At 37.7% G+C, this 13,631-nt stretch overlaps 1 pseudogene; it reads left to right on the forward strand.

The window, feature by feature from the left end:
- Positions 1–502: 502 nt before the first annotated feature.
- On the forward strand, positions 503–1,450 carry LOC101151731 (olfactory receptor 6K3-like; annotated as a pseudogene).
- The last annotated feature ends 12,181 nt before the right edge of the window (positions 1,451–13,631 follow it).

The following is a 13,631-nucleotide window of genomic DNA, read 5'->3' on the forward strand; positions in this document are numbered from 1 at the left end:
CCACAGAGGGTATCATTTTGTCATGACCCATTCTTCTGTGTCCCCAACACTTCATCTCAAAAAAATGAAAATGTCTACTTACTTAAATTGTTTCTAATTTACTGTTATAATAAATGTTCTAGCTAATATTGCCATATATTTCTTTTTTAATATCTGAAATATTTCCCCTAGACTACATAGTGAAAGGCAGGCTCTAAACAGTCTTAAACTCTCAATATAAATTGCCAAATTGCCATTCAGGGGAGTTTGTACCAATTTATATGTCTAACTAGCAATACTGTTAGCTTATCCAACAGAATAATTGACAACATAAGTTATTATAATTACTAAATTTGACAGGATAACTTTATGTGTTGCAAAATGACTCACATAGTATATTTTATTTAACCAGCCTAATTTCAAGGCTGTTTAGCTGCTTGAAAAGAAAGTTTTTATTTGTTCTTTGTATGTACTTAGAATGCTGACTCTGTTTTATGAGCCAACAAGTGAAACCGCTGAAAATATGGATCCAGAGAATCAGACAATGGTGACTGAGTTTTATTTCTCTGATTTTCCTCAATCTAAGAATGGCAGCCTCTTATTCTTCATTCCTATGCTCTTTATTTATATATTCATTCTTGTTGGAAATTTCATGATTTTCTTTGCTGTCCGACTGGACCCCCATCTCCATAATCCTACGTACAGTTTTATCAGTGTCTTCTCCTTCCTGGAGATTTGGTACACCACCGTGACTATCCCCAAGATGCTCTCCAACCTTCTCAGTGAACAGAAAACCATCTTTTTCATAGGTTGCCTCCTGCAGATGTACTTCTTCCACTCACTCGGGGTCACAGAAGCCCTAGTCCTCACAGTGATGGCCATTGACAGGTGTGTAGCCATCTGCAACCCCCTTCGCTATGCAATCACTATGTCCCCTTGACTGTGCATCCAGCTCTCCACTGGCTCTTGCATTTTTGGCTTCCTCATGTTACTGCCAGAGATTGTGTGCATTTCTACTCTTCCATTCTGTGGCACCAACCAAATTCATCAACTCTTTTGTGACTTTGAACCTGTGCTGCAGTTGGCCTGCACAGATACGTACATAATTCTGGTTGAAGATGTGATCCGTGCTATTTCCATTCTGATCTCTGTCTCTGTCATCACCCTTTTCTATTTAAGAATCATCACGGTGATCCTGAGGATTCCCTCTGGTGAGAGCCGTCAGAAGGCTTTCTCCACATGTGCAGCCCACGTTGCTATTTTCTTGCTGTTTTTTGGCAGTGTGTCACTCATGTATCTGTGCTTCTCTGTCACATTCCCACCATTACTGGACAAGGCCATTGCACTGATGTTTGCTGTCCTTGCCCCACTTTTCAACCCAATAATCTGTAGTCTGAGGAACAAAGATATGCAAAACGCCACCAAGAAAATCCTCTGTTCTCAAAAGATGTTCAATGCCTCTGGGAGCTAATGGAGTTCACACACACCTCTTCAAAGAAATCTCATCATCTCCTTAAGTTTACAATGCTAACAAATCAGTTTTTTTAAATTACCATGCACTTTTTCTTTTTTTAACGAAATTATTTAAAGACATTTTGGCATGTATTTTCAAAGTGAAGTATCTCTTTAATGATTTTTAATATGAATAACAACAGTACTAGGTTGTGTGTCTATCATTTTAATTTATAGGTCTTGTTTTTCTAAGGCTATAAGTATGATTTATAAATGTTATTACTTTTGCTTGAAAAGTAAGTTAAGCTGTAAAAACAAAAACAAAATAAGTACGTTAAGTTTTAAAGATATTTAAATGATTGTAAAACCTTCTTATACATGTGTCTACATTGTTCTCTTTTCCTGCACTCCACATTTCTTTGTGAAAATCTGTATTCATCTGGTGTCATTTTCCTTCCACCTGAGAAGCTTCCTTCAACTTTTCTCACACTGTGCGTCTGTGGATGATTAATCCTTTTTGTTTTTGTAAGTTTCAACAACGCTTTGTAAATCTGAGCAAGTATTTTATTTTGTCCTCATTTTATAAGATGTTTTTTTCTGGATATAGAAGTCCAAAATATAAGATTTTTTTTTTCTTTTTTTCCATGAGTTAAAGATGTTGGTCTGCTTTGTTCTCACTTTCATTGTTTTTGATGAGTAATCTGCTGACATCCTTGCTTGTGTTTCACAATATGTTATGAATGTCTTTTATCATCTCTTTTATTTTTTAGTTCTCATTTATAAGTGGGAGCTAAACATAGAGGTTACATGGACATAAATATGGAAACAATAGACACTATGGACTATCAGAGGTTGTGGAGGGGTGGGTAGAACAACTACCTATCAGGTAATATGCTCACTACCTGAGTGACGAGATCCGTACTCCAAACCTCAGCTTCACGCAAAATCCCCGTGTAACAAATCTGCACATAAACCCACTGTACGTGTTTTGATTTATGCTGTTGATTTGCTATACTTTCTAATTTTCTAATGTAAGGACTAATGTTTGATCTGACAGGGGATGTCTGCTATAGATTTACCTATGTTTCTATCATTCACAGATTATAATGGAATATTTTCTTCACTTTGTAACTCCAAGTAGTGGAGTTTTGATTTGGAGTTTTCTCCAAATCAAAAGAGAATACTGGCCTAAACAATAATCATATTTATTACTTTATAATTAAGTAAATCATATTTATTACTTTCTAAGTGTTTCCATTATGAAATATTTCATTTAATATTCACAATACCCTTAGGTCAGTTTTTTTCTTTTCACTTTAAAAAGATTAACAAGGTGCACACCGGTGAAGTGATTTGGGCTTGGAAAAGAAACCTGGCTCCTTAACATGCAGCCCAGAGACCTTTACCCCTCCATAAATTGTCCTCTGATATATCACAATGATTATACGGAACACAGAGTCACTGAACTTGTGATGTTTGTATAATGCTGTTATTATGAATTCCTTTATGGATTAATTTTCACATCGTTTTGCAGATTTCAGAGCAAATTCTCTTGGGTCCTTGAAGATTAAATAGATATATAATATATAGGCTTAGGACCAAAAACATAAATAATCAAATTATACAAAGATATATAGTTATATTTTGGTAAATTTTTTAAAATTAATATCACTACTATTAAAAACATTCCATGTTATGGTTACGTTATGTTACGTTATGTTATGTTAAAATGCTGTGCAGTTTTATATCTCAACATCTTTATTCTCATTTCATTTTTGCTCTGGAGTGTTGCTCCGTTTCTTCTTCTCTGCTTTGCAGCTTATACTCAGAAAGTTCACAAACACATTTTATCGTTTGAGATAAACGTCCCTGCCTTCCTCCCACAAAACTACACTAGCATTTTTAAGAGCTGAGTAAATTGTCTCTAGAAAAGGTGTTTTGCTCAGCTCCTGCAGAGAAAATAGCAGGGACACAGGGCAACTGCCAGCGGAATCCTAATGACCAGGAGGCCAGCTAGAGGTGTGGGGAGAAAATAAGCAGATAATAATGGAAATATCAATAGCGCTGGCCAAAAAAAAAAAAAAAAAAAAAAAAAGTCTCAATCAACTGTTTTCAGGGAGGCAGATACATTCTTCTATCCACCTATCCGCTTATGAGCTGTAAAGCGGAAAAAAGACCTTAGTCCCAACTTCAGTTCAGCTCCAGACCTTGTTTCCTCCCCTGCCTTGTGGACCCAGCCCTACCGTTTGTCCCTTCTCACTCCTGTATCATTAAATCCTCTCCTGCATTGATATGAGATTTTAAATACTGATGACGACACATTTTGCATGAAGAAAATTATATATGTTTCTTCGATTATACAATTTAAATTTATTTGAGGTAAACATTAAAAAAGAAGGTCTTCCTTAATTCTTTCAATTCCCGCTTAAAAACCTTAGTATTCTATTAATAAACCTAATATATTTTATTCATTTTTAAAGGTGTTACACAAATATTTGGTCCGATTCATAAACTTGGCATTTAATTCTCTTTAAACTATGTTTAAATATGATCTATATATTTCATTTTTAAGCATCTCAATTTGCTGACTTAATAAAGCCTCATCAGGCTTTTAAAATAATCTTTTTAAGCTAAAAAGAAAATTATAACTAAAGCAAATCTTAAATCCTTTCAAATGTTTCAATACTGTGATCAATGAAGTAAGATTTCAACCTAAAATAGTAAGCTTACTATCTTGATTAACTGGGTAATTTTTATTGACTATTAAATTTAACCTGAATGAAGTTAATTTTTAAAAGTCCAAGTTAATTTTTCAATTACAAATCTTAAATTATAATTACAAAGTAGATCTGGTGTTCAAATAGACAAATTATCTTAAATAATACAAACTCAAAAAATATTAAATACATGCAAATTTACTAACAAAAACATGAATAGTAGGTTTCAATCCTTTTAAATAATTTTATTTTTGGCTCTAAAATCCTGATGAGTTTTAAAGATGCTAACCCACCAAGGAAATAACTATGTAACCCATTTTTTCATTCATGCAACAAATATTTACTGAGGCTACTCTGCCAAGCACTGTTTTAGGTCCTTGAAATAGAACTGACGAAAAAATTCCCTGCCCTTATGTAGCTTATGCTATAAGGAGGAGAGGTATTTTAAAAATACATACTAAAAATAAGCAAAAAAAGATAACTATTACATGAAACTATATATTCTGTAGAAAATATAAAAGAAAATAGAATAAGATGATCTGGTATGGGTAGCAGGATAATAATTTTAGAACAGGTTGGTAAAGTTGAACCTTATTTAGAGGGCCACAATTGAACAAAGATTTGAGGAAAATGGAGTTAGCCATATGGAGGGAGTGTAAAAGCTAAAGAAAGAGGAAAGAAACACGAAATATGGCTTAACAGTCCAAGACAGGTTTTCTTTACTTAAAACCTGAAATGGGCTTCTGGCCAATTTCGATCAGGACTGCTTTCTCTTACACACTAAGAGTATATATTGGTTTTAAAGTGAAGAGCTTATTATAAGCTTGGAATGTTTCTGTGTGAGGGAGAAGTTTTATGTCGGGATTGGAATGTCTCTGGGAGGAGGGGAGGTTATCTTGGGGCAGACATCTTTCCAACCGGAGGAGGGTTATCTTGGGGCTAGCATGTCTCTGGTTGGGGAAGAGTTTGGAATGTTTCTGGCTAGAGATGTTATGTGTGGTTTATGGTCATGCTGACATTAGCCATTAGGCTGATGCCCTTTGGATTTAGGTGGTTTTTTAACAAGGTGAACTTTAGAATGAGGGACTTGTCCAAGATGGTGATGCTCCCGCTCTGTCTGGGAGAATAATCCAGACAGCACTAAAAGCTAGTGAAAAAGCCCTGAAGTGGGTGAGCCTCTGGCTTGTTTAAGGAATCAGGAGACTAATGTGGTGGAAATGGAGTCAGGGACAGGTCTGGAAAACTAGACGATGAGTTTAGCGGAAAAAAAAAAAAGATGGATTATACACAGCAAGCTTGTCCAACCCACAGCCTGCAGGCCACATGCAGCCCAAGGTAGCTTTGAATGTGGCCCAACACAAATTCATAAACTTTCTTTAAAAATGAGATTTTTTTGTGACACTTTTTCATCTCATTAGCTCTTGTTAGTGTTGGTGTATTTTATGTGTGGTCCAAGACAATTCTTCTCTTCCAACGTGGCCCAGGGAGGGCAAAAGATTGGACACCCTGATATAGAGACTTGAAGGTTGTTACAAGATTTAGATTTTTCTAATTTACTCTGAGAATTGGGAAGTTATTGGAAAACATGGAGCAGAGGAGAGACATCTTCTGATGTTGAGTTTAACAGAGTAAGGCATGCCTCTGTGTTGAGGAGACATTGAAGGGTCTGATGTTGAGTTTAACAGAGTAAGGCATGCCTCTGAGTTGAGGAGACATTGAAGGGAGGCAAGTATAGTAGCTGCAGTCCTTCAGGAGCTTCTGCAATAACCCTAGTGAGAGATGATGGTGGTTCAGATCAGGATAGTGGCAATGAAGATGGAGAAGTGTGGTCCAATTCTAGATTCAGTTTGACAACAGAACAACAGAATTTCCTGATAGACTGCAAATTGACTGTGAGAGGGCAGTCAAGGATGACGAACTGGAATGATGGAGTTGTCATTAAAAACATAGAGAATACTGACAGAGAAGACTTCAGGAAGATGTTGGGAGAAGGGATACTAGAAGTTTAGTTTTGCATATTTTAAGTTTAACTGGACTGTTAGACATCTAATAAAAATGTTGAGTAGGCTGTTCCGTGAGTTAGATACCCGGGAGTGCAGGCTAGAATGGAAATGCATGTGCAACTTTTTCATAGAATTTTACTACCATTGAGAAAAGAGAATTAGGGTAACAAGGAGCAAGTGGGATCACTAAAAACTTTGTTGACTGTGATTCACAATAAATAATATATTTTAAATCATAGTTTAGGACGTACATACATACATTTACACATTCATATTCATATTTCTAGTAGAAAAGTATTTTTATAAAACAATACTTATTCCATGCAATACTTTTGATCTTTTCTATTCTGTTTTTTCCTATTCTACGTTATTAAAAACATTTTGGAACTGATTTCACTCATTAATAGGTTGTGACCCTCAATTTATAAACAAAATGAGATTAGGTATTTAAACTAATTTAAATTAAATTTAACCTAATTTAAATTACCTTTGAATTTTTGAATACAAATTTAACACGATTTCTATTTTTAATTTTTATTTATTGTTTCTAATTTTTATGATAATAATTGCATTATATTAAAAGCTAAGTTTTGTTTTTAAAAGCATATGATAATTTTAAGGTGATGAAAATATATACTCTCTGACAATGCTAAGATATCAAAATAGTATAATCCTTTCTAAAGCAAATTAGCAATATGAGTAAAAAGAATTAACAAACATGAAAATCCACTTGGAGGTAAGTGACAGATAAGACTTCATCAATGAAGTAGAATTTAAGCCAAAACTTGAAGATTGAGAAGGAATCAGTCAGAAAAATATGTAAGATAAGTCATTTGTGCAGATTCCCTGAGGTTAGAAACAGCTGGGTTCATTAAAGGAACCAAATGTAGGCATGGGTAGATGGGACACAGTAAGAGTGATGAGATGAAGTCTAGAGGCAAAATATGCAGAACCTTATAGGTCATGCTTTGAGAAATTGGAGTTTAATCCAACCTACAAGTGAAGGCATCAAAGAGATTAAGTAAGATATTACACTCTTAGAATAACACTCCTGGTATGGTATGAATAGTAGATTGGACTTGGAACAAAACTGTGGAGGTGGGAAGGATGATTTAATATACTTTATCAGTTATATTTTGCTATATAACAAACCACCCCAAAAGTTAATAGCTTAAAACAGAACCTATATGTTTGTCTCAGAATTTCATGGGTTAGGAATTTGGGCTCTAACTAAATGTGTAGTTGCTCTAGTCCTGGTTCACTCATGTTTCCAAGGTCAGCAACTGGCTGGCTACAGCGGGCTGGGACAAGATTAGCTAAGACAATTCTATTCCCATTCATGTGGTGTTTTACTTTCCAGAAGTCTGGTTCTGAGTGTGTTCACCCAGTTACTGGTGGAGTGTTGAAACAGAGTCTAAATATGCAAACAAGGTCTCTTGAGGCCTAGGCTCAGAACTGGCCCATAATCTCTTCTCTTATGGCCCAATCCAGTCACAAGGAGACATAGAGGGAGGGAAAGAGATTCTATCTTTTAATGGCAAGAGCTGCCAATTCACTTTGCAAGGAGCATGAGCACAAGGAAGAGTTAAGATTGTATAATTTTCTTTGCAACATAGAGATTATTGGCATTTTCACATTATGCTAAAATCTTCCTTGGAATCACTGGAACTAATCATGTATGTGCGGACTAAAAGAGTAGAGTATGGTCTGTATTTAGAACTGTGGTAAAAAAGTATCTTGAGCTAAGTAAACAAATTAAGTATAGCATTGCCTTTTATGTAATCAACGGTGTTGTTGCAATGAATTATGTCTTCTTCCAGAAAAATGAACAGGCCTTGAAAAAATTAACTACCATTTCAGAGGATAGTGAAGTAAAAATAAATAAATAAATAAATAAATAAATTATTAATTCTGTTGAAAGCAATTCTTCAAAAGAACATGTATTTATATAACCTGTTGATTCTGAGCAAATCTATCAAATGAGGTTCATACTTTACTTATGACACACACTTATGACATAGCAGACACTTCAAAAGGACCTCAGCCAATGTCTTCAGATAAAGAAACTTAGGATGAAGACTCTGGGGCTAGGAATATAAATATGCAAAGAGCATGACCAGCCTGAGTCCTTGACTAACTCGCTTCAGAGGCTGCAATGCATTGGTCCTGCACAGAGCCTGGTGTAGGAGGAGCAGCTTTCCCCATGAGCCTGCTAGGTAAAGCCTTTACTTAGATGCTTGGAGTTCCTGAAACTATGGAAAACTAATGAGAAAGTGTCAGAGGAGTTTCCATTAATTAAGCCATGGGGAGATAGAATTGCTGCTTTTCTCTAGTTATCAGGGGAAATACCCCAGTAGAGAAATCTCCCCCAAGAAACCTTTAGAAACAGGTTTAACAGTGCTTTCAGCTGAACAGAAGGGACTTAAATTTCATAAATCCAGGAATGGTTAGGGACCTCATTGTCTCTGCTAGAGGTAAGAGGAGAATGCACATGAGTTGAAGACGTAGGCTTGTTCTGGGTCAAGGAGAAAGTAAATTGCCAAACAGATAGAGGGAAAAGGACACTTAGCCAGTGATCTTTCTGTTGACTTAAATAACAATATTTGGGGACATATTTGAGGCTGCATGGGTGGCTGAATAGAATCAGTCTTGGTGGAGGAGGACAAACACAGGATTAGAAATCAGGGATAAGGTTTTATTTTTTCTGGAGCATGACATATTGAATAATTGAGACTTTTCACTGGTCATAAGATTGTTTCTCTGCTTTCATGTCCTCAGAATTTTCTAAATTAATTATGATCCAGGAGGACACCATTGCACATACTGGTACCTTGTTTGAGCCAGATAAATATAAATCATCAATATTGTTAATAAGAGAAGTCAAATATATCAGAAGAGTCTATTACTGAAAATCTTATGTCAGGATATTGACTCAAACAGAACACAGTCTCTATCCCAGATCAATTTTTTATGCTTACCTTCCTTTCTCTCAGTGGAATTGAGTGAGCTTATGTCTTTCCTTCCAAGTCTCCAACAGATAAACTTCTAATTATCATATTAATCTCTGAGGAGTAGAACATTGATTTTGCCAAAACACAGGTATCTTGATTTTATTAAAAGGATTAGCACCAAACACTTTGAAGAAATACATAGGAATGCCAGAAACACAGTAAGACAGTAGCTCTGACTGCTTTAGATCCCAATGATCTCAAATTTCTGGAATTAGTAGCAGTCATCTCTACACTAATTTGAAAATTGAGATAGTATATAAATCTTTTTACCTCTTTCTTTAATCTCTTCAAGTGTGTGGGTCAGGGGCTCCGTAGAGTTAAGAGAGAGCATTGAGCTGCCAGGTGTAGGGGTAGTCAATTAGAGCAAGGAGGAGCCATGATGAAAGTTAGCAGTGAAGTCTTTAATCACTTATGGTGATAATGTGAGCAACAAGCTAAAACCGGAGCAGGTGCTACTCCTCTCTGTTCTATTTTCCCCCATGGACTTGTGCACAGGTCAGGTGGATCAGTGCAGACCTAGGGATTGTTCCCTTGCTGAGGGAGCCCCCAAAAAAGGTTGCAGCAAATTTATGGATCCTGTGGTAAGGGAAGGAAGAGAGCTAGAAGTGGAAAAGTACTGGGCTAAGTCAGAGTAGGGCAACATGTCTTCAAGGTTTTCTCTTCTTGCCACCTCCCCCCATGCAGCCCCACCAGAGCAGAGGTCTCAGCAGAGACACTTCAAAAGGGCATCAGCCAGCGTCTTCAGATAAAGAGACTCAGGATGAAGGCTCTGGGGCTAGGAATATAAATATGCAAAAAACACGACCAGCCAGGGGTTCCTGAGTCCTTGACTAACTCACTGGAGAGACTGCAATGCAGTCTTGGTTCTGCACCAAGTCTGGTATGGGGAGAGAAGCTTTTCCCATGAGACTGCCAGGTTTCCCAAAGGCTTTAGCCTTTGTCATTGCCTGTTTTCAAGCCTGAAAATTCACACATAGGTTTTAACCAGGAGCTGGAACTCTTCAACTTGATTTTTTAGGACATGCGTAAGAAACATAGGCTACTTTAACATGGACCCGAGTCAGGTCAGATGCTGAGGTGACAACAACAGCACAACAATTAGTCTGAGGCAATGGTAGACCTAGACTATGATCAAGATCATTCCAAGTAAGATGATCAGGCTTGCCTGGAAGATTGAATGGAACTGTGAGTCCCAACAGTTACCAAGCAAGGAAAAGATGTACCAAAGTCCACTAGGATCTACTTTAAAAGAGCCAGAAGGCTTTCTCCTATTTCTATATGAATCTTTTTTACCTGCCTGGAGCATCAGTTCGGAAACAGAGCAACTATGTCAATAAGCTGACTTAAAGGCCTCCCAGGATTCTAGCATTGTCACGACAGTTGGGGTACACACACAAGAAGCATCCTTTCAGAGAACACATGTGGTCCCCTGTAAACAAAGAGTTAACAATGTTAAGGCAGGCCAAGCCGGCATACATTAGGCAGGTAGTCAGGTTAGCAGGGCCCCCAGTATAGCCTCCCATCGTAGAGCCTCCTGCCCTGGTGTTTTCAGCTCAGTTTGAATAATGTAGTTTAATCTTTGGTTTTAGAGTAACTGTCTGGGGCAGTCAGTTTTAAATAGTTTTATTTGTCTGTGGCATTTGTCTATGGGTCTCACAAGTGTGGATGACATCTGCAGGTATTTTTTGTGGGATGTATAGAAGCTGACAGCATCCTCTGTTATCTCAGAGTCAGCGTTATCAGTTCTCAGCAGCTTGGAAAGGCAGCACAGGGAAGTATGTTTGGTTCATTTTTCTTTTTACTTATTTGTTTCATTCTTTTTTAGAAAAAAGGAAAACTTTTAAGAGCAAGCCTGAAAAAAAGATTATCAGCATCCTTCCATTTCCCCATGTCTCCTCAGATGTCGGTTTTAGTTTATTGTTATCAATATGTCTCATATAGTAACCAAAATGTTATATTTTAAAAATAATTATTGCTTATTTTTTATGTGTTATGGAACATGGAGAATCCATCCTACGGCCCATGATTGGGCTCCTTGATGTGCAGCTTTGGTAGAAAATTGGGGGCATTATCAGATGCGATATGCTCAGGAAAAATGAACAGAAAGCAAATGTGTTTTTCTAGGACCTGGATAGTGTGGTCTGGGTCAGTGGAATGCACAGGAATGACTAGGTCAAATCCAGAGAAAATGTCTGCTGTCGTCAGGATCTAGAGAACCCCTCTGAATGGGACAATGTGATTTACATGCCAAGAACATCCTGGCCCATTGGCTTTGACCTCTGTCCATGGGCAGTGTGGTTAGCCTTAAACATTTGACAAGCAGACCAGCTTTTCATGCTGTTTTTGAGATTTCTGTTGGCAGTGGCAGTCCATATGTGTAGGCCCAGTCTAAGGTGGTTCCTGAATATTTATGGGCCATCCTCTTGTGGATCAAGGAGGTGATCAGCCACACATCAGCTTGCTGTGGGGAAGAGGACAGTTTGGGCTCTGTGTTTAATTGGCAAGTGCAGTCTGCTCATTGGTCATGTTATCCTTGTTAGCATAGGGGCCTTTCTGGTCAGCATCCACATGGGTAAAAAAAGTAGGAACGGAACTGATTTCTATCTAAATGTCTTGTCCTCACAGTGGGGCTTCTATATGTCAGTACTAGGCTTCCCAGTGGCTCCAACAAATGGCCAGGCTAATAGCTAATGTCCATGTATCAGGTAGGTTTATAGTTTTCCATATGCCTTGCTAAAATGGCCTAAACTGCAGCAATTTCAGAGTATGGGGGCAAAGGCTTGCAGAGGTATATATAGACTACACATTCGTACTGATAATACATTTAACAGTAGGGATTATAACAGTGAAGATTTATAGGGGCCTGATGGAACCCACTCATAGATGAGCCTGGGCAAGGGTACCAGTGGTGGTGACCTCAAAACAGAAAGCATTATATGTTTTATCCTCATTCTGTTGCCAGTGAGACTCACAGTCACCTGTGAATGGGTAGCTAAAAAGTTTAAGATGTACAATTTTCTTTTATTTCCCTTTTGAGTGTTAACCTTGGTTTAGAGTCTCTAGTCCCCTATGTACAGAAGGACATTGTCCAAACCCCTAGTTTTGTTTATTTTTGAAAACTGAGAGCTCTGGGTAAGTCAATGAGGTCCTCTAACCCATCCCTAGACCCACAGGGAGGGACAGAGAGAACCCTTATCACTTATAGAGGCTGGTCCATCAGGATTTGGTGATGAGTTTTCTGGGGCAGGAGCAGGAGTTGGAGAACAAGGAGGAGCAGCAGGTTGAGGTGGACAGTTTTTTTTTTTGGCCAGGACCTGTAGGTGCTGCAAAGGGCAGGCTAGTTTCACCCCAGTTTCCTTAGCTTTCTCCTGGCCCCTCTGTTTGGTCTTTAACAAACAAGAGCTAAAGGAGAGAACTAAAGTTCTCCTTCAGAACAAATAGTTTATATAAACAATATGCTAGCAACCTCCAAGAATGTCCCATTTCTTCTGCTAGCGTGTTCCCAGTCTCATTGGTATGCTTAGAGAAGTTCCCCTTGGGATTCACTGGCACTTCCCAAGAATCAATGGCAAAGTGCCCTGCAGGACCCTGGGACTTTTGCAGACAATCTGGTAGCATCTCTCTACAATGTCCTTCAGACTCTTCTACCACCTCCCGCTTACTGCCCCAATTTGTCAGGACCTCAACTGAGTTGAGAGAGAAAGAAAAAGACAGAGAGAGAGAGAGTTGAACTGCCAGGAGTAGCTGATTAAAAGAACAAGGAGCCAAAATGAAAGTGACAGTGAATCCTTTAATCATTTACTTTGATAGTATCAGCAAAAGGCTAAACTCCCTCCAAAATAAACGCTGATTCTCCTGTTTCGTTTCTCCCATGAAACGAAGGTGGAGGGTCAGGTGGATCAGTGCAGATTTGGGGGTCATCTTACTGTATAGAGACAGTAGATACACTGCACATAATCATGTAACAATCACCAAAATCAAGACAAGGAAAAAGTCCACTTCTGCAACTTCTCCAAATTTCTTAATTGTGCCATTCAAAACTGACATTTCCTTTGACAAGACCCTCTGGCATGGCAATCATTATCTGTTTCTGTTCCTATGCTTTTGCCTTTTACAGAATATTATATAAGTGAGTGATACAGTATGTAGCCTTTGACGTTGACTTCTTGCACTTGCATAGTTAAGATTCATCCACGTTGCTGTGTGTACCAGCAGTCATTAATTTTTATTGCTGAGTAGTATTCTATTTATCACATTTGTTTATCACTTTTTTTCAAATCCATTTACCACCATTTAGGTTGTTTCTAGTTTTACAAATAAAGCCACTATAAGTATTTGATTACAGGTGTTGGAGTGAACATAAGCTTTTATTCCTCTTGGGTAAATACCCAGGGGTGTTATTGCTGGATTAATAGTAAGTGTATGTTTAACTTTGTAAGAGACTGCTAAACTCTTTTCCACAGTGGTTG

The sequence above is a fragment of the Gorilla gorilla genome, chromosome 1, assembly GCF_029281585.2.
Source record: "Gorilla gorilla gorilla isolate KB3781 chromosome 1, NHGRI_mGorGor1-v2.1_pri, whole genome shotgun sequence".
Classification (NCBI taxonomy): Eukaryota; Metazoa; Chordata; class Mammalia; order Primates; family Hominidae; genus Gorilla; species Gorilla gorilla.